We start from the raw sequence: 26,808 nt of genomic DNA on the forward strand, positions 1-26,808 counted from the left end.
CTGGCGAAAGGGCGCGGGCACCGACTGCGTTTCCAGGAGCGGCGCGGCGGCAGGAAACTTCCCCGCGCTCCGGGGCAAACTCTCGGGGACTCCGCCCCGCCGCGGCCGCGGGGGGAAGGAGGGAGCGCGGCCGCCGGGCGCGGGGGAGCGCGGAGCCGGGCGCGGGGCGGCGCGGAGTCGGCCGCTCGTCCTCTCCTTCGGCCCGCGGGGCTGCGGCGCCGCCCCGGCTCCCGCCCGCCCGCCTGGGCAGCTCCGCCTCCCGCGTTGATCGCCCGCCCGCTCTGCCTCTTATTCTCCGCCTTTGTCGTTGCCTCTTCCTCCTACTCTCTGGCCTTCCTCTGCTGCTGACTCGCCCTCCCTCCCAGCCCCGGCCCGTCCCAGGGCTCCAGTGCCACCCACTCGTGGTCCTGGAAGCAATTATCACCCTTCCTTCCCTAACTCACCCTCCCCTCTTCACCTCTGCCCTGTCTCGGATTGCTTTCCCAGGTGTTCCAGAAGCACCTGAAGGACAAATCAATAGGTTGGTAGGTTATCTCAAATACTGACTCCGAAGTCTTAGAATTTCTCTTGCTTTACAGATTTTTAAAAAAATATCTATATTAATGATAATGGGTCCGTAAGGCGCAGTACGGGAATCTGCCCTGGTGAGTCCAGTAGCAGGATCGTGGAAGGCACAGTCTTCTTACGAAAGAGCCAAGTGGCCATTTCCAGGATTGGAGACCTCGTAGATCTCTCCGGCCACGCATTTCAAAATCGAACAAGCTGAAGTTGGCAGTTTGTAAAGGGCTTTGCAAAAACCAAGATTAGGATACTTTTTTGTTTTAATCATTAAAGGAGACAGTTCACTGAGATTTAAAAAGATTAAATCTTTAAATTTAAAAGATTTTAAAATTAATTCCAAACGTTGTGCCAAATCTGACCAAACTGGGGCAAATAAAATTAACCTGACCCTTGATTGGGCATTGATTCAGGCGGTTTCTACGAATTAACAAAGAAACACTATTTTTGTGTGTGTGTGAGGCAGATTGGCCCTGACCTAACATCCGTTGCCAATCTTACTCTTTTTGCTTGAGGGAGATTGGCCCTGAGCTAACAGCTGTGCCCAGCTTCCTCTGTTTTGTATGTGGCACGCTGCCACAGCATGGCTGGATGAGTGGTGTGCAGGTCTGTGCCCAGGATCTGAACGAGTGAACTCCAGGTGCCAAAGCAGGTTGGGAAACTTCATCACTATGCCACCAGCAGGCCCAAAATCTTTTTTTTTTTTCAAGTGGTAAATGGTTAAGCCTATCTCATTGCTACGTTATGAGATATTGTATATATATTTCAAACTGAGATGTTATCAGGTTTCTACATTTTCAGGTCTTGTCTTACTAGTTGGTTTAGGAATAACACGTAGGGTGGTAGTGATCTTTGATTCATTGAAGAAATGCTATTAAAGGACTTGCTTGTCCCATTCCGGGTTCTTTGAAACAGAGCCTGATTTATTTTTTCTGTTGTAAGAGTTTTATTTTTAATTTATATGTCTGCTGGTTCATCATTAACACTTAAGTCAGATATGCCTGTCCTCCTGCAGTGAAGGTCCTTATTCACCCCTGGAATGAAGCTCCTTTCCTGCAGTTGGACTTCTAAAGAAGCAAGGTGGTGTCCCTGAGCTGTATTTAACTGGTGGGCAATTGGTGAGTGCTTGTTGAATGAATTAAACAATTTAACTTAGTAACTTTTGGTTTGGTCCCATGGATGTCATTCCATGTCCTATGAACTCTTGGCCTTGTGACCATCCAGTAACCAGAGCAGTGAAGAAATGCCAGCCGCCGGGCTCAGGAGATCTGGACTCCACTTCTTGGCTGCTGAAAGTTATACAACTTTTGTGGCCTGTGCCTTCTCATTTGTGAAATAAAGGGATGGAGCAAGAATATCATTATCACTCGATTACTTCTAAATTCTTAAAGTTTCTGTAGCTAATGGGGGAAACTAGGTGTGGTCAGGTCAACTTCTGATTGAATTTGCTTGATTGATGTACTGCTAGGCATTGCTAGTCCATTGTGGGATTTTCCATTCTTCAGAGTCTATGTCATTCATCTATCATAGCAAATTAAACTCTTAGAACTGTGAACCTCTGTCCAAAGCCATTAAAAATATTTTTAATAACTAAGGAAATTGAATTTTGTGAATATCCAAGGTTGATGAATAAAGCGTCAAAGAATCGCCTAAAAGTGCATACCAGGCATCAGTATAAGATGCATCTTCTCATAGCGTTTGATTGGAACTTATGTGCTTAAGTGAAAATACCACCTTTTTAAATTTCATAGGTAAACTAAGCTTATTTTTACATAGTGAGTTATTTTTAAAACATTGGTTCACAGCATGTTTCTAAGCTCTCTGGTCTATTAATTTTGTTTAGTTCTTTGATTTTCTTAAAATGTTTATTGACTGTTTGGGGGCAAGTGTGAAGCTTATGGATCATTGATCCTTTAATGTGTAGGTTAGTAATAATCATAGTCATAAAAGAAGTTTCTGCATCAAATCTCAAGTTACATTTGATGGCAAGAATGCCTTTGTGGAAGGGGGACTTGATCATCACAATACAGATAATATTGGACTAAGCATAAGAAATGCAGCCAAACTTGACTTTGAAAATGTAACTAATAGTATAAAGAAGGAGCCCAACGAGCTGCTCACCTTTTATGAATAATGTGTGTAAGGAAGATAGGGGTGGAGGGGTAGGAAAACAGTGTGGAAGGAAATTTTCCTGGTATGTCTATGTACAAAAGAGCTACTTTAAGGTGTGGGTACAGCACTATTATGGGATAGCTCTTGCTGTTTTCGCATTTGTGCTTTTCTTCAACCACGCAGTTCTCAGTGAAAACTTGGCTTAATGAATGGCCAAAATAATAATTCAGCAAAAGTGCATTAAGCACAATGTACAAGGTCATATAGGGGTTGCAGATACCTCTAAGCCATCTTATTTGTGGCTCCAACTGTTTCCTTGAGGGAAAACAGAGATATATTTACCTGGAAAGAAGTATTTTTACGAGTCAATAGAGGATAGCCCGGTAGCTATAGGAAACTACTCTTGCTCTTATTCTGTTCTTATTCGGTGGGAACTTCTCTTGCTTTTATTCTGTAGAGCAGGAGTAAAACAAGGAAAATAATGAAAGAACATGATTTATGTTGATTCACAAACAAGAGAACACAAGCTATCCCACTGACCTGGCTTAAGCTAATGAGATGAACTGGAAAGAGTACTGAAGAACTCGATTTGGTGCCATGAAGCTGGGTAAGTCTTCTCTCCCTGGGCTCAGTTTTATCATCTGTAGCACATGCAGGCATTGAACTGGGTGGGCCCTAATGACCCTTCCAACTTCAAAACTTCTGTGACGTCTGATCACAGTCAATTATTTTGATCAAGCTATTCAGATGATTAGTCAACTTCACAAATCAATTTACCTGAATAGTGACGTTCAAAGCAAATTCTAATCAGAAAAGGAAAGGCTGGTGTAGGCTTTTCCTCAGTAGAAGAAATTCAAAACAAAAACTGAGAGCACACTAGAGGAATGCGGGACTGATTTGCTGAAGTTGACCTACAGGATGCAGAATGTGGTATCATACAAAGTAGAACTTCCTCTCTGAAATTTAAGAGGAAAAGGTCTTAAGGCTTTATTAGCAGGAATAAGTAGAGCAAAGGACAAAGCAGTAAACTTTACAGTCTAGGAAGATTCTAGAAGCATAGTGATCCTGCTACACCCAGCTCGGTATAGCAAATTTTGCACTTTAATGTAGAGCCAACTTATTGTGTGATGGGGAAATTAAAAAGATTTGACTCTCTGAGCTCGGTCTTTAACACTTTTTTAGGGACGAGATTATTTTCTTAAAAATTAAGAATAACAGCAAGGACCAGACATATATAACTAAAGGACAAATTAAGTATTCAGAATACTATTGCGAACAAAGGGAATGCAAAGGGAAAAATAAATTACTGGAGAAAGCATAGGATTAATATTAAGTGAGGAAGAACTCTGAGCCCTGAAGAAGGGAAAACTTTAATATATGACAAAACAATGTTAGTCAGATGAAAAACTAAAAGATAATTATAAATAAATAAAAATGAAACAAGATATGTCGCCATTTTTATTATGTATCTGCGGCCCAAATAAAGCAATGATTCAAGGTCAAATAAATTAGAATAGTCAGCACCTAATAGTCTTGGTAAATAGAGCAAGTCAATAAATATGCATTGATTGGTTGATTGAATAAGAACTGCTTGCAGTTATTTTAGGAAAATCAAAGTCACTGGGGAAGTTATGTATGTAATTTCTTAAACTAAGCAAGTATGAATTTCCTTTAAAAAGTAATAAAAAATGAAACCTTTCCAAATAGTCACTTTTCAGTCTGAACGATGAAATCTTATTAAAATTTTATAATATAGTGTTTAATCTATAGAAAAACCTAAATTGGAAATATATACAATGTGGAAATACAAATGTGCCTCTGTATAAAGAAATTATATTTTACATCTTTGATGTTTTTTGATAGATGATTGAAATAGGGAAAATTCTATGTGAACAGGTTACCACTAAAGTGCAATACTTTCCTCTATAGCAATATTTGGGCACATACATTTTTATTTTCCAAAGTGACTTCAGCTTTTGGTATGGGCAGTTGAGATATTGATAGATGACTCAGAGATCCTAACTCAAAATAAAAAGTAATTTGCAATGGTCTGAATTGATGACGGGCCTTCCATACTGTAAGTTTCAGTGGTGTCTAGGGAAGAGTGAGTGATGGAGCCTTCCTTAACAAATATTTTACTAATTAATTTACCAAGCATGGCTGTCAGTCAGTGTGGGCACTCTGTGTTAGTGCCTTGGATACAAAAATTAAGAAGATGTGGGCCCTTTTAATAAGGTGATAACTAATGAATTTCAATTACATATCATTAAATTTAGAAAGGCTAAGCCTACAGGAAAAAAAGAAAGATTTTCTGGAAGCAAAAGAAAAAGAAAGATCAAGATAGCTTTATATGATTTCTCTTCAATGATATACGTGTGTGTGTCTGTGTTTGTGTCTGTGTTTGAAAAGGAGAGAGAAAGCGAGCAAGGTTGTAAGAGATTTGATGAAATCAAGAGAATATGTCAATGATGTATCCCAATAAAATATGACATCTGAGGGCAGAGAGTAATTCTAAATCCACCCCTCCCATACGATGAAATATTTCCTTGTCGAGCACTGGGAGTATTTGTGATATACGGTTCACCTCACCAAATTTAATATCAATTCAGCCCTGGGGGACACAGACCATGGTGACCGTCCTAGCCTTTTTGAGGACTTTTTGTCCACTGTTCATTGAAAGTGTGTATTGGTAACAGGGGAATTTTTTTAAATGAAGGTAAATAATGATTTTTGAAACGAATGTGTAAGATCAAAAAATTAGTGTAAAATTCACAAAATCCTGTACTTAGTAGCCTCATAAAATTTAGAATATAATATCAGAAATGTATTACAAATATTTTCTAAAGTTGATATTCAAAATAGCTGAAAACAGAACTAATTCAGGGATCATTAAACTCGTGTTGTTTATTTAGTTCTTCACATCTGAATCTCTGTCAACACACAGTTATTCTAAACACTATTTTGGCTATTTGTTCTACTTAAAAGTCTTTTTTTCCCTTGCGTTGCAAAAAAGAATTTAAACAAATTCTCTCATAGTACTTAGAAAAGAGGGAAAGAAAAAAGTTAATATCTATTAGATATTTACTGTCTTGCTTTTGTATTTGTGAGAATTGGTGACAGTGGGATTTAAAACTTGAAAGACTGCCTTATTTTAGGGGACAAAAGGCACTATTTCTGGCTTGTAATTGAACTTTAGATACGAAGGTAAAAGTAGATGAGTTCTGGATATAATCTCTTGGCTAAAGTCAATACATTTTTCTAACACATGGTGACATCCAAGAATAAACTTTCCAAGGAAAAATGTGTCTTCATGCAACTCCCTCAAAATGTTGTCATATTTAAGTTCATGGGGAATCATAGTTTTAGCATTTATGAGTTAATTGTTAGGATATTAAAAATACCTCAATGATATGATATCTCTGTTATCTCTTACGTGCTTCGTCGTCTTCTCTCTTTTCTCTTGGTTCACATTCTAACTTGTAGCTACTGCGCTGAGCAGTTTAATTCTTAATTTCAAAATACCAATGTTCTTTTGAAAAATTCTCCGTGCACAGAGGAAATCAGTAGTGTAGTTATTGATTCAATGTAATTTTTCAGTGCTGAGTGACCACATTAGAAGGTTTCACAACATCATAGCTGATACACCTTTTACGTTTTATTTTTCAATTTAAGTGGAAGGACTATTTAACAAATCTGCACATAGATGTTCAGTCTGCATTTTTAAGACACATTTGACTGCACTTCATGAAGTACTAAATCTCTTATACGTTATGCAAATGTCCTGAAACTATAGAACTCTCATGTTATTTTTTTTCAACCACCACTAAAAGCAGAGGAGTAAATATCCGTATATTAGCTTTTGAACACTGTCTATACCTCTGGGTTAGATGTGCAAATATCTTCCCCAGGGTAGGAGCTCACCCGTGTCTGTTGTCAAGCTGACTGGAGACTTTCACAGGAGGTAAAAGTGAAATGTGTTTCAATGTGATGAGGAAGCAGGAGGAGAGCAAACGCTTTACATGAGGCATGGAGGAACAAATATGTCCCAATTTGATGACTTTATTGTAAATGTGGTAAATACCAGGAATTAAAGTGTAAAAATGAAATGTTCAACAGGCCCTCTCTAGCTATGAATAAACTTTTAAATCGCCCTTTGGATTAAATGCAATAACTTTTAAATTACCCTTTGGATTAAATGCAGTAACCTGGTATTACTTTTAACCGTAACGAATTATCATAGGTGGTGGAAAAAATGACTATAGCTTGCAGGATGAGCAAAGGACAGCCAAAATCTGATCTTTACAAGCAATGAAAAAGCATCCAATTAGGAAGGAAAGGAAAAGCCCAGTGTTTATTATTCCTTCCTGCTTTTCTTGAATATTTAGAAAGCATGTCTGTTGATGGAAAGAACTAGTAAATATTTATAGATACCATTGCCTACCTTAGGTAGCCTGTCACTTTATCAGATTAAACTGGCCTCTTTTAAACATTTGTTTTAGGATTTAAATTGTATCTGCATGAGGAAAAAAATTTTCCTCAAACCGTCTCTTTCCTGCCATGTATTTCTTGTCTGCAGGAAAGTAAAATAGAGTTCTCAGTAGGATGTGGCATAACCATTTATGACATTTATCCACTGTATAAATATAAAGAGTTGCTAGGAAGATAAGTTAATGGAAACAGAACTACAACACCAACAGAATTAGAGGTGTAGAGGTTTGGTATCACTATTTCCAATTTACAGATAAAAGTGTTGAGGGTAAGCAAATTCTAGGGAGATTCTTACCAGTTGTTCTGCACTTCTGAGCTCCATAATCTCAGAGAAATATGGAAAATGGAAAGAGAATCGGGAGGAAAACTACATGGTTATATCAAGTGCCAAGTGTACTGCCCACCGTACTGTAGGTAAGCATGGTTTATTTATTGATGCAATCAAATTAAACTTAAAATAAGATCCATGGAAAAGACCAAATAATCTAGCATTAAGCTGTCTTCAAGATTGAAAAAAATGAAAAATATTTTAAAGACAATGGGCTAAGATTGACAGCATCAAGGATTATATAATATATATATGTATGTGTGTGTGTGTATGGAAACCATATATTTTGTTCACTTATTTATCAAATATTTATTGAACATCTCTCATGTTCACAGTTGCCTCTGGGGATGGGCATGTAAATAAGAAAAACAAGATCTCTGCTTTCCTGCTATTTGTGCTCTAGTGGGAAAAGGACACTAAACAAGGACGTAAAATAAACATGATAAGTAAAGATTGAAAATTTCTATGGAGGATATACCCAGGGTTATATGGATTCATATGAGAGAGGGGATACTGAGGTAGAAGTTCAGGAAAGGAGGTGATGTTTGAGCTGTGTCCTTAAAGCTGAGAAAGAGTAAACTAAGACAAGTGCCTAGGGAACAGTATTCTGGGTAGAAGGATCAACATGTGCAAAAACCCTAAGATAAGAAAGAGTTTGGTGTATTTAGGGAACAGAAGGGAAGCCAAATGGGCTGTGCCAAGGTGAGACATGATCTGAGGCTAAAAAAAGTGATAGGGCCTAGTTCATGGAGGGCTTGTGGGACATGATAAGGCATTTACACTTCATTTCGTGTGTAGTGGGAAGCCACCAAAGGGTTTTAAGCATAGTCAGACTTAGATTTATTGATAGTGAATATAAATAAACAATAGTTTGAATCAATATGGAGGTTGTATTATTGTTTCATGGATTGTAACATCTTTTAAAATAGAATTATTTCTCCTTGAGGAATATTCTCTATGGGGGTCTACCTCTAGGTGTGTGGAAATAGTTTATTCATTATAACATGAAGACCTTGTATGTCTGAATTACACACACATACACACACAGACAATATAGCAAGTCAATTATTTTTGTTTCTAACTTACGTCTTTAACAAAAATCGTAAATCACCCTATAGGTATATGATGAAATTTAGAATCAGTCCTATAATTAATTCTGGTGTCGTTTTGCATATGATTATGAATGGATCTTTCATTTGGCTAAAGTGATCTGTAGAGGGAAGATTCCTCAAGGTCTCTTTCCATTTTTATCCTTGGCGTTCCTACTAAAATTGTGGCCTTCTTTGAACTTTTACACCTTGAAACAACAGCAATCTCAGGGTCTTGCTTGCTTTTACTCTTTGTTGAAGAAAAGTACCCAGCGGCAGCTGCACGCCCATGAAGTGGGTCTCACAGACTCTGATGACAGGAAACAGCAGGCCCTAGCTCATTGCCTGAATACTGGCTGTGCTCCTGGTATTTGGGAACCTTTTTCACTATTTCGCTGTTGTTTTAATCATATTATGAAATTGTGGGCTGTCCAAATCCCTTAGAAACAACATAATTCATGGGAGAAAAATACATCCTAGAGTTATGGAGGAAATTTGTCAGCTTGAAATTGCAAGAGGTATGATGGGGGTGTGTTAGTTAGAGCTGCTGTAACAAAGTGATGCAGACTGGGTGGCTTAAACAACAGATATTTATTTCCTCACAGGTCTGGAGGCTGGACATCCGAGATCAAGGTGTCGGCAGGGTTGGTTTCTTCCGAGGCCTCCTCCTCGGCTTGTAGACGGCTGTCTTCCCTTGTGTCTTCATGGTCTTCCCTCTGTACCTATCTATGTCCTAATCTTTTCTTAGAAGGACATCAGTCATACTGGATTAGAGCCCACCCTCATGACCTCGTTTTAACTTAGTTACCTCTTTAAAGACCCTACCTCCAAATACAGTCACATTCTGAGGTCCTGGGGGTTAGGGCTTCAACATATGAATTTTGGGATGACACAATTCAACCCATAACAGCAGGTAAGAAATCTGAAAATTAAAAGGAAAGATATTTAAAATTTTATTTATTCAGATTGAACCTCAGTGAGCCCCACTCAACCTTGAACTTCACAATTTTCATGCAATCTAGACTTGCAGAATCCCATATTCGGCATCCTTAGTTTCTTGTACTAGAGTAGATAAAGTCTGCAGTACTTAGAGACCTTTTTTCTATAATATAAGGACCTGGCAATGGTTTCAAGGAAGGTAACTTCAAGGGTGATAGAATTTTGTTATGATATGGTGTTTAGATTGGGAAGGAGAAGATTAGAAACATGGTAGAAAAGGAGCATATGAGGCAAAGTAATTTTAACCTTTACATGAGAAGGTCAGATTATTTTAGTTTTAGTGAAACTCACTGATTACAATACTTGTTCCCAGCTGGTTGTACGACATGTTTCTCTCCATTTACTCAGAATTGTGCTCACACAGCAGTTCATTATCTTGGTGCATTGTATAAAAATCATTATTTGCCAACTCTTGAAACATTAGATCACTGTGGTGAATATTTCCTCTTTGCCCCTCCATGTCAAATGTCACCCTCCTCATCCTGCGCTGTGTCAGAGCGCAGACCTGTTTGGACTGTATTTACAGAGTTCCTTGTCCTTCGGCTTCCAGCTGGGCTTTGCCAACGGGATATTGGCACAGGACGTCAGAGAGACAGAAGAGCCCCATTCCCTAGGCTTGCTTTCTTCTAGGTTGTCTAGGAGGCGCTAAAATGTTCTTCCAAAGGTCGTGGCTCCTGGGAGCTACCCCACTCTCAAACACCTGCTACTTGCTCTGGGCCCTAGGACCACTGTCTCTTTTCCCCTCCCGGCCTAAAGGTGCTAACTCCACACCCCTTCAATCCCTTCATTAGCCTTGGAGGTCTACACTATTCTTGGATGATTTTTTTGAAAGCTGCCTACATCTTTGTAAATCGTCTGCTTATTAAACTTTCCTAAATGTACCCAGTTTTGGAATACCATGCCACCTGGACTCCTCTGTAGCTAGACAGAAATCATAAATCCAGGCTTTATCTACTAAAGAATAAATCTATTTCCAGTTCAATCATGTTATTTAACAGATAAGAAAGGAGAGCCCTTCCCTGATTAATTTATTTAATCATTCATTTCTCACTCATTAAACCTACTTATTGGGTGTCTACCATGCTCAAGGCACTGTGTTTAGTGTGAAGGATGTGACACTATGAGGTCTCATGGAACTGAACATTCGTTGGAGAAAAACAATGAGAGACAGTCATGTTTTAGTAAGAAATGCTAGGAGGAGGAGATGGGAGGGCCCCTTAACCTTGGGATAGTGGTCAGGGAGAATCAAGGAAAGTTCCAGAAGTGGCAACTAAATTAAAATTTGAAGAATGGGATGGAGAACAAAGTGGGGGAATGGGGAAAGGGGGACTTTTTTGCCATAAGAAAACATATCTGAGGAGCTGTGGGGTGAGAGAGAGCGTGACGTGTTCGCAGAACAGAAAATAGCTCAGTGTGGCAAGAGCATATAATACACTAGAGTGAGTAATGTGAAGTTGCAAATGTTTGCAGGGGTCTTGTATGTTGTTTTAAGGAATCTGAACTTTATTACAAAAATATGGGGAGAACAAGGTAATAAGCAAGAGAATAACACTTCAGGAAGCTCGCGCTGGCTGCAGTGTGGAAAATGCATAAGGCTGGAGGCAGAGAAGCAAGTGAGGAGGCTGTTGCATTAATTTAGGCAAGGGATGATAGTGGCCTGAATGATCGCCTTAGCACTAGGAATGGTGGAAAAGCAGAGGGAATGGAGAGATGTAATCTACAGGAATCTTGCCAGTGGCTATGCAGGTGGTAGTATATCAAACTGAACTTCAGAATATACATAGCTCTGCTTATCAACATAAAGTTGAACTTTAAACTTGTCATAACCTTTCAGGAATTCCAGCCAAGCATTTTTATTATTGCTGAACAGCCATTGTTAGAGATTTCATGGAAGACTGGCATTGTAGTCTTTATAGTGGTTTAAACTGGGCCTGTCAATATAGTTTGCCCAAAATAAATATTTGCTGCGTGAATTGATCAACTGCCTTTAAAAAATAATATGCCTTTAGCGATATTAGATTTCTATTATGTGCTTTGAAACCAGCTTTGTGTTGCAGGGCAAATGAACAAAATCATATAACTTAATATTTTAAAAAATAATTTACAACAGCCCCTTGTGGTGAGTATGGTGTTCCAGTAATTAATTTAAAAGGTCTCCACAGAGCTGCTCTTTTTTACAAATTAAAAATTCTTGCAAATGCTATCTTTACAATCCTTAGCATCTAAATATATATGTTTTCCTTTATCTAAGTTTTAGGCAGTGTAGCATTGAACTATGAGTAAGATATGATATTACCTTTCGGTCAGTGAAATATTATGCTTTGCACAAAGAAATATATTATCCTTTTTAGGACATAGGAATGTAATTTACTATGTTACTACATTTTTGTACTGATTATCCCTATGGTGACTTGAAAAAAATTGCACTAGTTCCAGAAATGTCCAAAAAGAGTTATTAGAAACGCAAAAGATCATCAAAAATATTTTTTAATAGAAAGAATTTAGGGAAATAAAATTTTTAAAGATGTTTAAGATGGAACAGCAGTAGAGACTTCTAAAAACCGCTTCAATTTGACTAGGGTCATAAATTTATTTTGACTAAAGAAATCTAGCTCGTTAAGTTATTAATCGTCTTCAAATCCCAAAGAGAATAGATGATTCACTGAGGACTTTTATACAAGATTGGGTTAAAATGACCCTTTGTAAAGTCCTGTTATCACTTTTAGTTGTAGCTGGAGTGAAATGATATATAGCTCTATTTCAGGTTCAACGTTCAAATGTTTGTAGGTGGTTATCATGTTTTCATCCACATTTTCTCTCTCTCAAGCTTATTCTGGGTCATCTGTGTGTGTTCATAGGTCCCTAAAGAGGTTTAATCAGTGAATAACATGTTGTGTCCCTGATGGCATTATTCTTCCTATTTTTTGCTGTCATAATACACTGGTGAGTAACACTTATTTTTTCCATACACTAGTAGAGAAAGTCATTTATTTTTCTTAACATTATTTTTTCCATTTTTCTTTTATCCATGAATGTTTATGCCTTAAATAGTTATATCTTGGGAATACTAGCTCATTATTGTCTTAATTCTTGATTGGTATCTAAAATATTCCCTATTGAATTGAGTAGTTTCAACAATAAATGTTATGTACTGAGTTAACATATCTGACTACTTCCTCTATTGTTAATTATAACCCCAAATATATATGTAATATAGAATTATAGTCTACATATTATATATTTTAGAAAATGAAATATACTGCTTAAAAAATTCTCAAATGGTATATATATGTATATATGTAAGTATAGACCCAATGGACTAGTTATATGGTGAAGTAACTGTTTTTATCAAAGCATTTAGAGAAAGCTTTTATACATTTGATAAAGGAAAAATTGGTTATATTTTATATCTGCAGAGTAGACAGGGTCATGATTTCTCTTGCTTTTGAAAACTAAGTCTTTAGGAATCATTATAAGGGCTATAAGGCCTCACATGGAAATACCGTAGGCTTAGATATGCTCCTTACATTCTCACCCCACCACCCTTTTCCGTATGTAGAATTCAATTCTGAGCTCAAATCCCTGGTAAGAACTTTAAAAAGTAAGGTGGGAGGCAAGCTCTCTGAAATCTGCCTGGTAAACTGGTAGACAAGAAATAGTTGAAGAATAGTTGATTCTATTGCTATGTAACAAATCACCACGCAGTTCGCAGCTTAGTCCAGCAGTCGTTTATTAGCTGGCAGCTCTTTGGGTCAGAAGTCTGATCATCCATCATTGGGTTCTCTGTTCAGCATCCTGCAGGCTGATATGAAGGTGTTGGCCAGCCCATATTCTCAACTGGAGCCCAGGGCCCACTTCCATAGGCAGAATTCAATTCCCTGTGATTCTAGGAGTGATGTCCCCATTTCCTTGCAGGCTGTAAGTTGGGGGCCACACTCAGTTCCTAGAGGCCACACACATTCCTTACATATGGTCCCTTTCATCTCCAAAGCCATCACCAAAGAATCTCTTCCCTGTCAATTCTTTATCACACGTCCAGTGTCTCTGACCCCTTTCTCTCTCACTGTCTCTCTCTAACTCTGGATTTATGTTTAACTGGTTCGTGTGATTAGATCAGGCCCACCTAGATAATCTCTCTATCTGACAGTCAACTGATTTTGGAGCTAATTACATATGCAAAATCCCTTTCTCTGCAGTACCTCAGTTAGTGTTTCACTAAATAACTAGGAGACGGTGTGCGTATACCAGGGACTGGGAATCTTGTGAGTTGTCTTAGAATTCTGCCTATTGTAAATGGCAAAGGGACTGAAAAGTCACACAGCAAATGGCCGGGTATGAAATAGCTGAATGGCGAAGGTCGTTGATTACCCTTTTCATCCCAAATTGCTCCAAACGGATTGTATTTTTGAGAGTTGTGACATTATCAAAAGAGTGAACAAAGAATAGAGAACTTCAAAGTAATAAGCAAAATTGGGAAGAGAGCACTAAACCTGGAGAGTGTTCCTCTCTCTGCCAAAACTCAGGGAGCTCAGGTGGTTTGTGAAGTCCTAAAATGCTGCTGACAGTTTCTGGCAATACTACAGGCATTTTTGTGGAATATGCTTTGGAGAAATGCTGCACAGGTTGAAGTTGCAGATTTTGAAGTAAAAAATACTAGCGAAAATAGTTTGAGCCTATAGGAATACAAATGATTAAGATGTGGAAGTTTACTGTCTAAACTTTAGCACTTCAGAGATTGAGAATGTTCAACAATTATGTCACTTTCATAACGAGCAATAAACAAATCAGTTTGAACTGACATAGACCCTCAGGGACGTTGGCCAATGACCGACATTTAAATAGAATTAGATCCCTATTGTTCAGTGAAAGTGGAAAACATCAAGTGGATGAGGATAACACCTACAGAAATGCAATCCTAATCTAAAAGTGAGTGGAGATTCTAAATTATTAGTACCTCACATGTTAAGAGATTTTGAACAATGGGCACAAATTTACTGGCATTTTAATACGGTGAATCACAGAAATTTGTCGTTGTTGTTGTTCATTAGTTTGTTTTACCACTTACGTGATCTCGTTTTTCAGGTGGCGTGACTGATAACAGCAGTGTGGGGTAATATACGCAGTTTTCCCGTATTCCAATGGGCAATATATCCCATTCCAGCTTGGGATAAGGGAATTTGTATTTAATTCTCAATATTTAGGGTATTTAGTTGGCACATCAACGTCTTTGTGTATTTTATTAACCTTTGTAAAATTGGAAAACTGAGACACACAGGATCTTGGTGTTATGTTAATTCAACCCGGGAGGTGCTAACTCAGGCTGCAGGTGCAGAAAGAGGAGGCCAGTCTACTCAGGCATCTGAATGGAAACTCTCTGGCTGAGACTGAGGAAAATAAAACATGGACAACAGGGGAATCTCAGACTGCAGTTTTTTTATTTTTCAGTTAAGAAAGGAAGTGGCCTTTGGATGGGATGTAGTGGCAAGCCATCCCGCTATCGCTCTGCTGCCATACTGGGAACTGGAACACTACAGGCCACACATCTTTCACTGACGCAGAGCAAGTGCTGGCTTGTTCTTTCCTCCTGCCTCATGGCTCCAAAGCCAGCAAACATAAGGCTATGGCTTCTGTGACCTGGCAGTTTTCTCACTCTACATCAGGTAGCCAGGTCACCTCACCTATAGCTCTGACCTACAGTTTTTGTACTGGTTGGTTAGATTTTTTAGCCAAGTTCCTCTGAAGCTTAAACTGAGCCTGAATCATCAGTTTTACATCGTTCTTAACCAAGAGCATTTTGGCAGGTTGCGGCAGGATGTATGGTTGAAAGTAAGGCTATGAGCCAAACACCAAGTGTCCTGAAGATCAGTAGGAAGCAGCGATGAGAAGGGATAGAGGTATAGACTGATGGTATGTGGTGTAGACTGATGGCTCAGCTTCAAAGACACACAGGCAGGCTATACATGAGGAAGGACGTTGGTCTATAGTTGAAAACTGTATTGTCAGACCAACATTGTTCTTCTATATGCATACACACACCCCCCCACACAATACATACTTTATATACCAAATATGTGAAACCAGACTGCACCTTTCAGAATAGTATTATTTGAAATGGACCATCATAGTTGTACTAGTCCTGAGCTTGCACACAGAAATTGTGTTTTCTTTAGTGCATTCAGAGTTGATAAGACAGAGCACTTGTAAAAACTCAGATGTAACTGTATTTATTTTCAACAAGAAATATAGCTGCCCAGACAGAGTAAGACAGAAAGCTAGGAAAGAATACAAGGTAATTCATACTATTTTCAGAGGGTTGATAGAAACTATGGAAAGAAGCCAAGTGGTTTATTTACATACTAACTCTCCCTGTGGCTAGCGTAATACCATGTTGTGAGAATTGATGTATCCATCTGTAACAAAGACATCCACCTGACAGAGAGCTTGAATCATGCACTTGGATTTATCAGGATGCCCTGTTTCCTGGGCCATTATTAAAGACTTGGATACCAATTTTTAGACTTTCTTCTCCTCCCCTCATCCATCACCACTATAATTTCCCCCTGAATTCTGAGTATGCGACCTTCTTTTACTGACTCATTTTTTTCTGGAGATTAATGTCATTGATAAAGCTCTAGTAACTTCTCTCACCAATTAATCCCAGTCATGAATAGTAGATACACTTGTGGATACTAAATAAGTTGTTTCTCACGTCTCCTCAACGACAAATTTATAACCCATTTCCATGTTCTGGTGGCATCCTACCATTGCCTTCCAAGTTCTGGCTCTGAAATTATACTTAGTTTAGCTGGAGAGTAAATTATGTCGTCCATAATGTGAGCTGAATTTCTAACAGCAGTTTCTTTTAATGTATTTATAAAATTTCCAGCAAGTTTCTCTTGCAAAAAGTAATGTTATTTGATGGGAGCCCAACTGTCGTTTACACTAAAGACACAGGTCCTCAGAGAGGACCGACATCTAAGTTCCTCCTGGCAAAATGGCATCTGAAGGAGGCATTTTCCCTGTGTGCGTCTCGCACATGTTATATTTGCGCTGTCCCTCTGCTTAGCTGAAGTTTTCCGTATTTGGGAAAGCAGCATGGGTTAATGGAAGGAGTGAAATTAGATAAAGCTTTAGCTTTATACCCTGCAAGTTAGAACTTTGCTGACTATCTCAGAGAGAGCTATTATAGAAATTAACATGGCACAGGGTAGGCATTCAAGAAATATCAAAAGTAGTTAATCAGTTTCCCATTGTCTTGATATTCTACTGAATTCTTCAGGTATTCTTAGAGCCCAGGAATACCCCATAAAACACCTTTACATCGTAAAAGAAGTGAAATATGTTTCTCTGAATGGTAAGAAATCTCACACTTATCCTAAAAGTATAGGAGTGCATGGTTTGTTTCCTTAAGAAGCTAAATTGTTTTATGCTATTAATATTAAATGGGAGTCATGACCATTTCTGAGGAAAAACTTATTTCTCCTGTTTCTCTTATAGGCTTCCTCAATGCAATTAACCTTTTTATTTTGAAGAGAGAAAGAAAAACATTATAAACAAAACAAAATGAAAATACCTACCTCAATATTTTACATACTGCTTCAAGTGATTTAACCCTATATCAAAATCTTAGTACTAGTTTGTGTAATCCCCATGTAGGGTCTTGGAAAACCTCTCTCCATCTCTCTGTCTTTAACTTCAAAGCAGGATGCAGGATTTTAAGACAAGTCATAGGAGTGTCACGTATCATAAATAGATGAAACAGGTGAGGTTGGGCAAAGGATAAGGAAGGACATTCGCTTATGAAACAATAAAGAAAATTCGAGTAAGGCCAGAAAATAAAATAAATAAAGTAAGCCAAGCTTTGATTCTCGCTCGTTCTCTCTCTTTGCAATCTATTTATTGACGAAAGTTTGCCGACTGACAAAGGCTGGCACGTATATAAAGTGTCAGAACAAATGCCTCAGGATTTTGATAATCCATTGAACGGTATTGATCATTCTTCAGCCTCTTACACATCTTTCTCCTCTGAATATATAAGTTGAAATATTTATTTTCTAATTTACCCAGTGCCACACTTCTCAGTTAGAATTCTTTTCTACTTCTGGAAGGGAATAAGATATTTTATATGCTGAAAAAGACGCTGTTCTCACTGTGGTATATTCTGCATTCTAAATAAAGTTATTTATCTTACATTATTATTTTCTATTATCATCAAATAAAATAAATAAGTGCAAAGTCCTGTTAAAATTAGTGTTTTGCTTTTATATTCTAATTTTTATAACTTTATTTAGATGTTTAAGGTTTAATTTTCATACATACATATTTTTTCGTTATTATTTATTTGCTGTATCTACCAAATACTGATCTTCTGATGCAAAAGAAACAAATTAAAAGTAAAAGTCTTTGTGTTTTCTCTATTTTCCAATCTAAGCAATAAAAGAATGGTTCATTCGGATGTACAGAAAGGAGGAGCTATGGGTCAGGGTACTGATTATCTGTAACACTGTGGACTTAGTCAGTTATAAAAAGAAAATATACTGAAAAAAAGTAGTAAGTTAATCTTTACTAAATTTACTATTAAATTATGGTAATCAACAAAAAGACACATGAATACCGTATCAAATATTTCCCTTTTTGCCTTTACTTTTGCTACTGAGGGCAATCACACAGGATGATGTGTATTTCCCACAAGTGGCTTAGCATGTACTAGTCATGAAGTTATGCGATAGAAGAAACAAAAGTAACTCTCCACCCATTAATAAGTTGCAGAGACATCCAAATCTGTTGAAAAGGATGTAGCTTCTAACCCAGGCTAAGGGGTCTATACTTCTCAGAAACTTGAGTAACAAATTTAGTAACTAAACACAGAATTAAACAACTCCTAATCATTAAGGCAGAGAAATTTTAATCAAGCAGATAGAGTAAATAAAAAATGATCAGCAGATTGAAAGAAACTGTTGGAACTAGTAATCCTTTAGCCTAGTTTCCGCCGTCGCTTCATAGCACTTCCTGGAGGCAGTACATTGCATTTCTTTTAGTTTTGGACATGTTCTAGGAGACCTGGAAGTCGGTTGATGGGCATTTTGTTCGAGCATTGCTGGTGATTACACTTCTAAAGAAGCTACAGACAGCCAAGGAGCTATGTGTGTCACCCCCTAGCTTCCGCTCCAGGAGTGTTCACTACCAGTCAAAGTAGAGCTAGAGAAAGCTAGAGGCCTGGTTTGAGAATGTATGCCTAAGACCCTGCATTTCTACATGTTTGTGTTTTGGACAGATGTTGTCCTGAAAAATGGGGAAATGCAGAACCTCCTGAAGGCAGATTTCCAGTGGAACCATGGATCCCCCTGTGGATCTGAGCAGTCTGAGCTAGGCCTGATTAAATTTGCCTGAGAAGGCCAAACGGGGAGTAGGAACACAGCTACACCTTCTCCTGTGGGACATCCAAATGATGAGCTCTGGACCATGAAGCATAAGCAGCCAATGTTCTGTGATGAGACTAGTTATAGACTTAGGGGAATCTTGGAAAACCTCTATCTTAACTTCCTCATTTTACAGAAAAGGGAACTTAGTCCGGGTTATATATCTGCTTATATAGTGTGTGTACAATCTAAAATTCGTGAGCTGTCTTTTCAAGAATATTCATTTGTGTAGCTATTTCACAGAAATGGTTGAAAACAGCAAAATTTTTCTACTGGATCTGTATACCACCTTATTACGCTGTTTAAGCATCTTCACTGCAACTTTGTTTGTTTATTTTGTGAGGAAGATTGGCCCTGAGCTAACATCTGTTGCCAAGCTACCTCTTTTTGCTTGAGGAAGATTGTTGCTGAGCTAACATTCGTGCCAGTCTTCCTCTGTTTTATGTGGGATGCCACAACAGCATGGCTTGACGAGCAGTGCTAGGCTGGCGCCCAGGATCTGAACCTCCCAACCCTGGCCTGCTGAAGCAGAGCCTGTGAACCTAACCTTTATGCCACCGGGCTGGCACCTGTGGTAATTTTTTATGTTAGTAAAGTTATAGATGTTGTTAATTCATCGTTCACTTTAAGTTCAGAGTATATCTTTGAGAATGAAAGATTTATTTCTCGAAGTGATATTGATTTTCCATTAAAAATATGTGCATTATTTGATGGAGAATTTATTTCTTCAAGATAAAAGATAATCTCTGAGCTCAGTGTAGTTGGAAATTATTCTCTCGTGTGGACCCAAGAAGAAGTCTGGTTTCATCAACACTAAAAATAAAAATCATACCTGAATCTACCATAAAATGACTATTGAGAAAAACAACATTTCTCTCATGTATGGAGGTAAATAAGTTGTCACTAATTGCCTTGATGCTCTGTTGAAAGCCTCTTTAAGAAAATCGTTAATAGTGAAGATTAGTTGTTTTCCCGATTTAATTAGAGAAATGTTTAAATACCTATTAACCACTAGTGAATAGTAAGTGTTGCAAAAATGCAAAATGCAAATAACATTTTTAGCAGTTAAGTTTTAGGTCTTTCTCTGATGAAACAATGAAGGAGATGTGCCTTTTCCAGAGAATTCCCAGTACCTCAGCCCCTCCCTACTCACCACTCCCTCCCAAAGGAAGAAAATATAGAGGCATCCCTCTTCTTTGAGACTATCTACATGTTAGGAAACATAACTTGATAAATAGATTTGGGGTTATGTATGCAAGTCGACTGACATCTTTATATTTTATTCCATATCAAAAGAATCAGAGACTTCTGGACTTTTACAATAGCACACACGTAAATTTACTTACAGAATTTATCCCTATTGACAATAGTGCAGATATTATTTGATCTGAAATAGCTCCTTCATATAACTGAAGTTTTCTTGTCAAAGAATGGTAAAAGATTTTTGCCATTCTTGGATCTCTTTCTAACCAATGAAAATATCTACAAAAACACCTAAATTTAAAAGGACAGTAGACCAGTGAGAAATAAAATCTTAAGCAATGTGGAGAACATTTGGCACTGCAATGGCAAAGCCACACCACATTACCTGTGGAAAAAAAATTCGTAGTTACAATTTCAGAAAAATGAATGAAAGTTAAATGTTACTGTGATTTGTTGAAAGCCCGTTTCAGAAAGTAAGAGTCTAGAATTATCTGATCTTTGAATTTGAGAATTAGAACTAGGTTGAAATGTCAGCACCGTTGTCATGTCGATGTCATCAATCTTTCAATACCCAGTGCACCAGCAAAACTTATGAAAATGGAAGGGAAGTTATAACCAGAAAAAAAGTGGGTGGATGCTTTCTGGAATTTTGTTGAAGCTATACAAATTATTCTGCCGTGGCTTGCCTACCAGCTCTGCTTCTACAAACAGCCAGTGTGGCCAAGCATAAAGCTGTCCATCAGAAAAGGGCTCGTTATTTAAATAAAAGGAGAAGCTTTACATGACTGCACCATTAACTTGATGATAAGTTGAGTTAAATACAAAGCCAGGTGCTTTTGTGTTTGTTGGTTGTATTTGATTTCCATGTGTTTGTTCATTGCCATGCTTAGCGTTATTGGGCTGCTATAGTCTAGAAGATAAAATCCTTTAATACTCTATTTAGAGCTACAGGAAGCAAAGCTTGATCAATACTTTTTATGAATCTGTAAACTATTACAGCACAGCATGTTCCCGCAGACTTTCCCCTGGTGACATGGCTATATTATTTTGGGGCCAGAGGGCCAAGCAATATTGAAATCTTGTTTGAATTCATCTTCTACAGATCATAAAAGTGACAAGATCCCCAAAGATTTACATTTTTTTTATGCTATAGATTAATCAATCTTGTAGGCGGAAAGAGAAGGATTTGGGTGTGTAGACTATCTTTTCAGCCTGAGGAGAGTGTAAGGAATTAATTTCCTTTTTCCAACAGAAGTGGATAGTGAGGGTGACTTGTCTAAATCAAAGAAAGTGCACTTAAAGTCTCCTTTTGCCACATGCTTTTTGATAAATTCTGGCAATGATGTCAACAGTTTCATGAAGAAAAACCTCTGCGTCCATAATTTATAGAAAATAATTCTTCAGCAACAACAAAATAGCAACTGACTTTTTGTTGTTAAATTCAACCTCAAATACTGACTAAGAAATGAGCCTATTTAGAATTGTTATCAATTGCAGTATTTATTACTGGTGTTCAAAATGTGAGGAGTCACACAGATGATTTATTCCACAAAACTATTACATGATTTGTCAGAACAGACATGCCGAAATGGGCTTCCTTTGTTTTTAAGAAAAAGCTGTCAAATTTTTCCATATTCATCCTCTAAAAATAGAATTCTTTTCTCCAAGGATCTTATCAATTATTTATACACAGTAGCAACTAAATTATTTTAATCTTTGCTTTGGGCATTTCTTTAGCATAAAAATACCACTGGCAATTTCAAAACATCATTGAGTATTTTACAGACTAAGGATATTTTCCCGAAGTGTTTACTCACTTGTCCTACCAATTTAAAGAAGTGCAGATTTCCCTACAGAAAGGAGGAATAATAGAAAATTCATTCAAATTTTTAGAGAGCTTTATTCCTTAAAGCCTTTAGAAGCACAATTGGGCAATCACTATCAAAATTTAGAAAGCATCTGGCCTTTGATACACCAATTCTACTTCTGCTTTATAGATATACTCACACATGTAGATATCCTTTCACATATGTGAAAAGACTTGCCTTTAAAGTTATTCACAGAATCTTTGTAACAAAAGATGGAAAACTATTTAAATGCTCATGTTTAGTAAACTCCTTAATTGTATTATGTTCCCTTTATACGTTGGATTACTACGCAGCCGATATACTGATGGACTGACATGGAAAGATCACCACCACATTGCTGGGTAGAAAAAACATGATAGAAAATAATATATATGGGGTTTTTTTGCCATTTGTGTACAAAGAGAGGAAGGAGGGAGAATATGTATTTATACCTAATATAATCTCTGGAAGAATATATTTGAAACTATGAAACAAATAACAGTGGTTCCCTGTGAGGGGTGAGGTAGGAAACAAGTCTCTGAAGAGAGAAATAGGAGGAGACATATTTCTATGTCCCCATTTAAAATTTTGTTTATTTGAACCAGATGAACAGATTTAGTATTAAGAAAGTAAATAAATTTTTTAAATAAAAAAAGTAAAAATACATATACACATCAGTCTCCAAAGAGACCAGGATCTGTTGAATAAGTCAGGTCTTGGAAAATTCTGGTACATTGTGTGGAAGATACTGTTGCTGCCCACCCCTCTCTCCTGAGGCTTCACGGCTTCAGTGTGAGCCATGAGCTTCCAACTGCCAGCATCTGTCTGCATCACTGCTCCGACCCCTCCTGGGGCAGGCCAGAAGTGCTGGAGAATTAATGCTTCTCCTGTGTCTGGAGCAGCCCTCAACCAACCAGTGAAGAGGACTGCTGAATCGACATCCCAGCTCCCTAATCCTCAGTAGATATAACACTGGGGCCTGAATTCTACACTGGAATTTACACGCTCAAGGTGGTAACTTGTTTGCTAATACATCCTTTATTGGCTGCCTTCCTTTTTTTCTCTCCCTTCTTCATTCTTTTCCCAGTTTCCTGAGATCACGTCCTAAATAAACTACTTGTAATCTAATCATCATTGGAGGGGTTTGCTTCTGGAAGAATCCAAATTGACAGTTGGTGCTAGAAGTTGAGTAGTGAGGTGATAACTTGTGGTGTGCCATAGCATCACCATTCCTAAGAATTCAGCTATAGAATGAGATGCAGGTTCAAGAGGACGAACTGGCTTATGAAGTATCTGTAATATTCTGCGAGATGAAGGGACAGTGATAACTAGACGTTGTGGCATTAGTTGATTGTTGCTAAGTTTAAGTGAAGTACTGAAGGAAGCTTCAGGTCACCCAACTATCATCTCAAAGAATGGTAAAATCCAGAAAGTCTTTATGGCAGTATTTAGAGGGATCTTTATTTCTTGCAATTGGAGGGTAGCTTGTGCTGAAAAATCAAGCCAGGATCTGATGGGACGAGTAGTTGTGTTATCTAGAAGGCTCATTTCAGGGCCTTCTGTAGTAAAATCAGAGCTCTGATGAAGAATGATTGGGACCTTGAGACCCGGGATGGGGACATTGAGAGGATGCACTGGAGGACTCAGAACCCCAGATTTCCCTGAAACGTCTGAGCTGGGAGAAGTGTCACACTCCCCCTTGTCTGAAGACCACGCAAAGACCCACCTTAGGCAGATGACTTTCAAGATGATACTAATCTTCCTCAAGATCTACTCCCACCTCTCCTTTCTGCTTTTGGACTAATAGCCAGGGCCGCATCTCAGCATGGCCTACTATGGGAGGAAAGGGGTTATTTAATGAAAGAGCTGCAGGATCTGGCCAAAATGTACCAGGATGAGCCAGGAAACATGCCTGGGAAGAGATCTCGATGATCTGGGCTGTGGCGAGGGATGGAAGGTAAGACTGGATAAAAGAGAGTTTATTGCCACAGGGGTGCTCTCCCAGGCTGAGGATTTAATATCCTGCCGAGGAGACCTGTACTGCTGAGATGTCTCCTTACCGCTTGGGAAAAACAGTGGCAAACAATAAATAAGATGGTGATGCCAGAACTTCCTTGGCAAAGTATTGAGGAAGAGGCCAAAGGCTCAGAGAGCTGGTTGTGATAGAATAAATATTAGGAAAGACCAGAGATCCCACCAATTGCCTATACGCATTGGGAGGGCCCAGAGGACACTCCTTTCTCTAATGCTGTGAAGATTTCACAAGTCCTGTGTAAGAAGGGCTGCCAGATAACGTGCAGGATGCAATGTTTGGGACAGACTTTCACTAAGAAATTATTCACTGTTTATCTGAAATTCAAATTTAACTGACATCATTTTGCTTTTTTTTTCTTGCTAAATCTGACAACTCATTCCATTGGCCACTGTTGATGATAGGGAATACCACTATGGAAATGGGTTTCCCTCGTGTCACCAGAGAAGGATTTCTGAATAGCAAAATCAGGTAGTTGCACTTCATCATCAGAGGCAAGGAGAATGGAATTCTGAAAAGGGCAGCAGGGCTGGAATGGCAACCAGGGCTCTGAACAGCAGGGATCTGTAGCAATGGCTAATGGACCATGGTGTTCTTAGAGGCAAGGTAAATGGGCAGACAATGAAAATGCTGTTTCACCACTCTAACCAAAAAGGATCAAGAGTTGATGACTTCAGCTCCTCAGTTGAAAATTTTGACCCTTTGCCCAGTTTCCAGACCTAGCCAGTTCTCAGGCTAAGAAACCATTAATTGCATGGGAGGATAGGTTCCTTTAGGAAAAACTCTGTAACATCGCAAGAGGCATCAGGCACAATTCCCCCAACTCTTCCTCAAAGGGACCTGCTACCATTTCTAGAGTATCTGAACACTGAGAACAAGGAAGTACGCAAATCCTTTTAGGCCTCCTGGATACAGCATTTGAATGAAACTGACATCAGGGACCCAAAACACCATCATGCCCCCTCTGAGGGGTTGGGGATTAGTCGTACAGAAACCAGATGATCAACGGATTCCTGGCCCAAGTCTGTCTCACTGTGGGTCTACTGAGTCCACAGACCCACCTGGGTTATTTCCCTAGATCCTGAGTGTGTAGTGTGATTTGATAGACTTAGCAGTTGGAAGAAACCTCAGATTGATTCTCTGGTTTGTGGCGTAAGAACCATGATAGGAAAGGCCCAGTGGAAGCCCCTGAAACTGCCACTTCCCTCCTGGTCAAGAGGGGACATTGGAAGCAAAGCTGTTCCCTGGAGAAATGGCAGCACTTAGGGCCATCCTCGAGGACTTAAAGGATCCTCATTACATCCCTATTTAACTCAGCAGTCTCACTCTTTTTTTTTCAGCATTTAAAATGGTTTGGAGTTTTTTGTTCTTCTTCTTCTTCTCCCCAAAGCCCCTCAGTACGTACTTGTATATTCTAGTTGTAGGTCCTTCTGGTTGTGGCATGTGGGATGCTGCCTCAGCATGGCTTGATGAGTGCTGCCATGTCCACACCCAGGATCCGAACTCCGAACTGGTGAAACCCTGGGCCGCCGAAGCAGAGCAAGCAAACTTAACTGCTAGGCCACAGGGCCAGCCCCTAGTGGATTTTTGGATTTTTTAATTTTAATTTTTATTAATTTTTTTTATTGAAGTATAGTTGACATACAATATTGTATTAAAAGAATAAAATCCTCCCATTGTGACAACATGGATCTAGAGGGTATTATGCTAAGTGACATAATCCAGACAAAAAAGAAGAATACCATATGATTTCACTTATATTTGGAATCTAAAGAAACAAAACAAGTAAGCAAACAAAACAAAACAGAAACAGACTTATAGATACAGACAACAAATTGGTGGTTGCCAGAAAGGAGTGGGGTGGGAGAAAGGGCAAAATAGGTGAAGGGGATAAGAGGTACAGTCTTTCAGTCATAAAATAAATGTCATGGGGATGTAACGTACAGCACAGGGAATATAGTCAACAATGTTGTAATTACTTTGTAGGTTGACAGATGGTAACTAGTCTTATCAGGGTGATCATTTTACTATGTAAATGAATGTGAGAAAAAATTAAAAATAGAACTACCATACTATCCACCAGTACCACTTCTTGGTATTTATCTGAAGAAAACAAGAACATTAATTTGAAAAGATATATGCACCCCTATGTTCATTGCAGCATTATTTACAATCACCAAAATATGAAAGCAACCTAAGTGTCCATCGGGTATCTATCAGTAGATGAATGGTTAAAAAAAATGTGATACACACACACACAAACACACACAATGGAATATTATTCAGCCATTAAAAATAATTAAATCATCAGTCTCACTCTTGATAAAAATAGATGCATAATGGTGAGTGACAAAAGACTATTGTAAACTTAACCAAGAATTAAGCCTAATCTCAGCTGCAGTGCCAGATGTGCTATCTTTATAGAACAAATCATGCTACTACTGATCTGGTAATTGAGTTCTTTCAATCACCACAAGCAAGTAGAACCAGAAGCTGGCATTCACTTAGAACTGAGACCAGTACACATTAAAGGTCTTGTCCTGGGTTTTTGTTTACTCTCCTACTGTCTTTCATAGTACAGTCCAAGGGACCTTGATCATCTGGACATTCCTTTAAACGTTGAGCTGGTCCACCATATTGATGAGATGATACTGTGTTAATTCAACCTGAGGAGCAAGAAGGGGCAAATTCTATGAACGCTTAGGCAAGAAACATTGACGCCTGAGGTTAGAAG

The 26,808-nt window shown here is 38.4% G+C and overlaps 1 protein-coding gene and 1 long non-coding RNA gene across 5 annotated transcripts in view; one reads left to right on the forward strand and one right to left on the reverse strand.

Moving 5' to 3' along the window:
• Positions 1–329, reverse strand: part of CHST9 (carbohydrate sulfotransferase 9) — a 256,656-nt gene extending 256,327 nt beyond the window's left edge. Inside the window, exon 1 of one of the 4 annotated variants that reach the window (XM_070627517.1) lies at positions 1–329. The gene's annotated coding sequence lies outside the window, so the exon portion shown is untranslated. The other 3 variants (XM_070627521.1, XM_070627518.1, XM_070627523.1) reach the window with 3 other exon arrangements.
• Positions 143–26,808, forward strand: LOC139084523 (uncharacterized). The gene is made up of 5 exons (XR_011541965.1): positions 143–520; positions 1,574–1,676; positions 3,128–3,277; positions 12,432–12,516; positions 26,651–26,808. It is a non-coding gene; the product is annotated as an uncharacterized lncRNA (long non-coding RNA).

The sequence above is a fragment of the Equus przewalskii genome, chromosome 7, assembly GCF_037783145.1.
Source record: "Equus przewalskii isolate Varuska chromosome 7, EquPr2, whole genome shotgun sequence".
Lineage (NCBI taxonomy): Eukaryota > Metazoa > Chordata > Mammalia > Perissodactyla > Equidae > Equus > Equus przewalskii.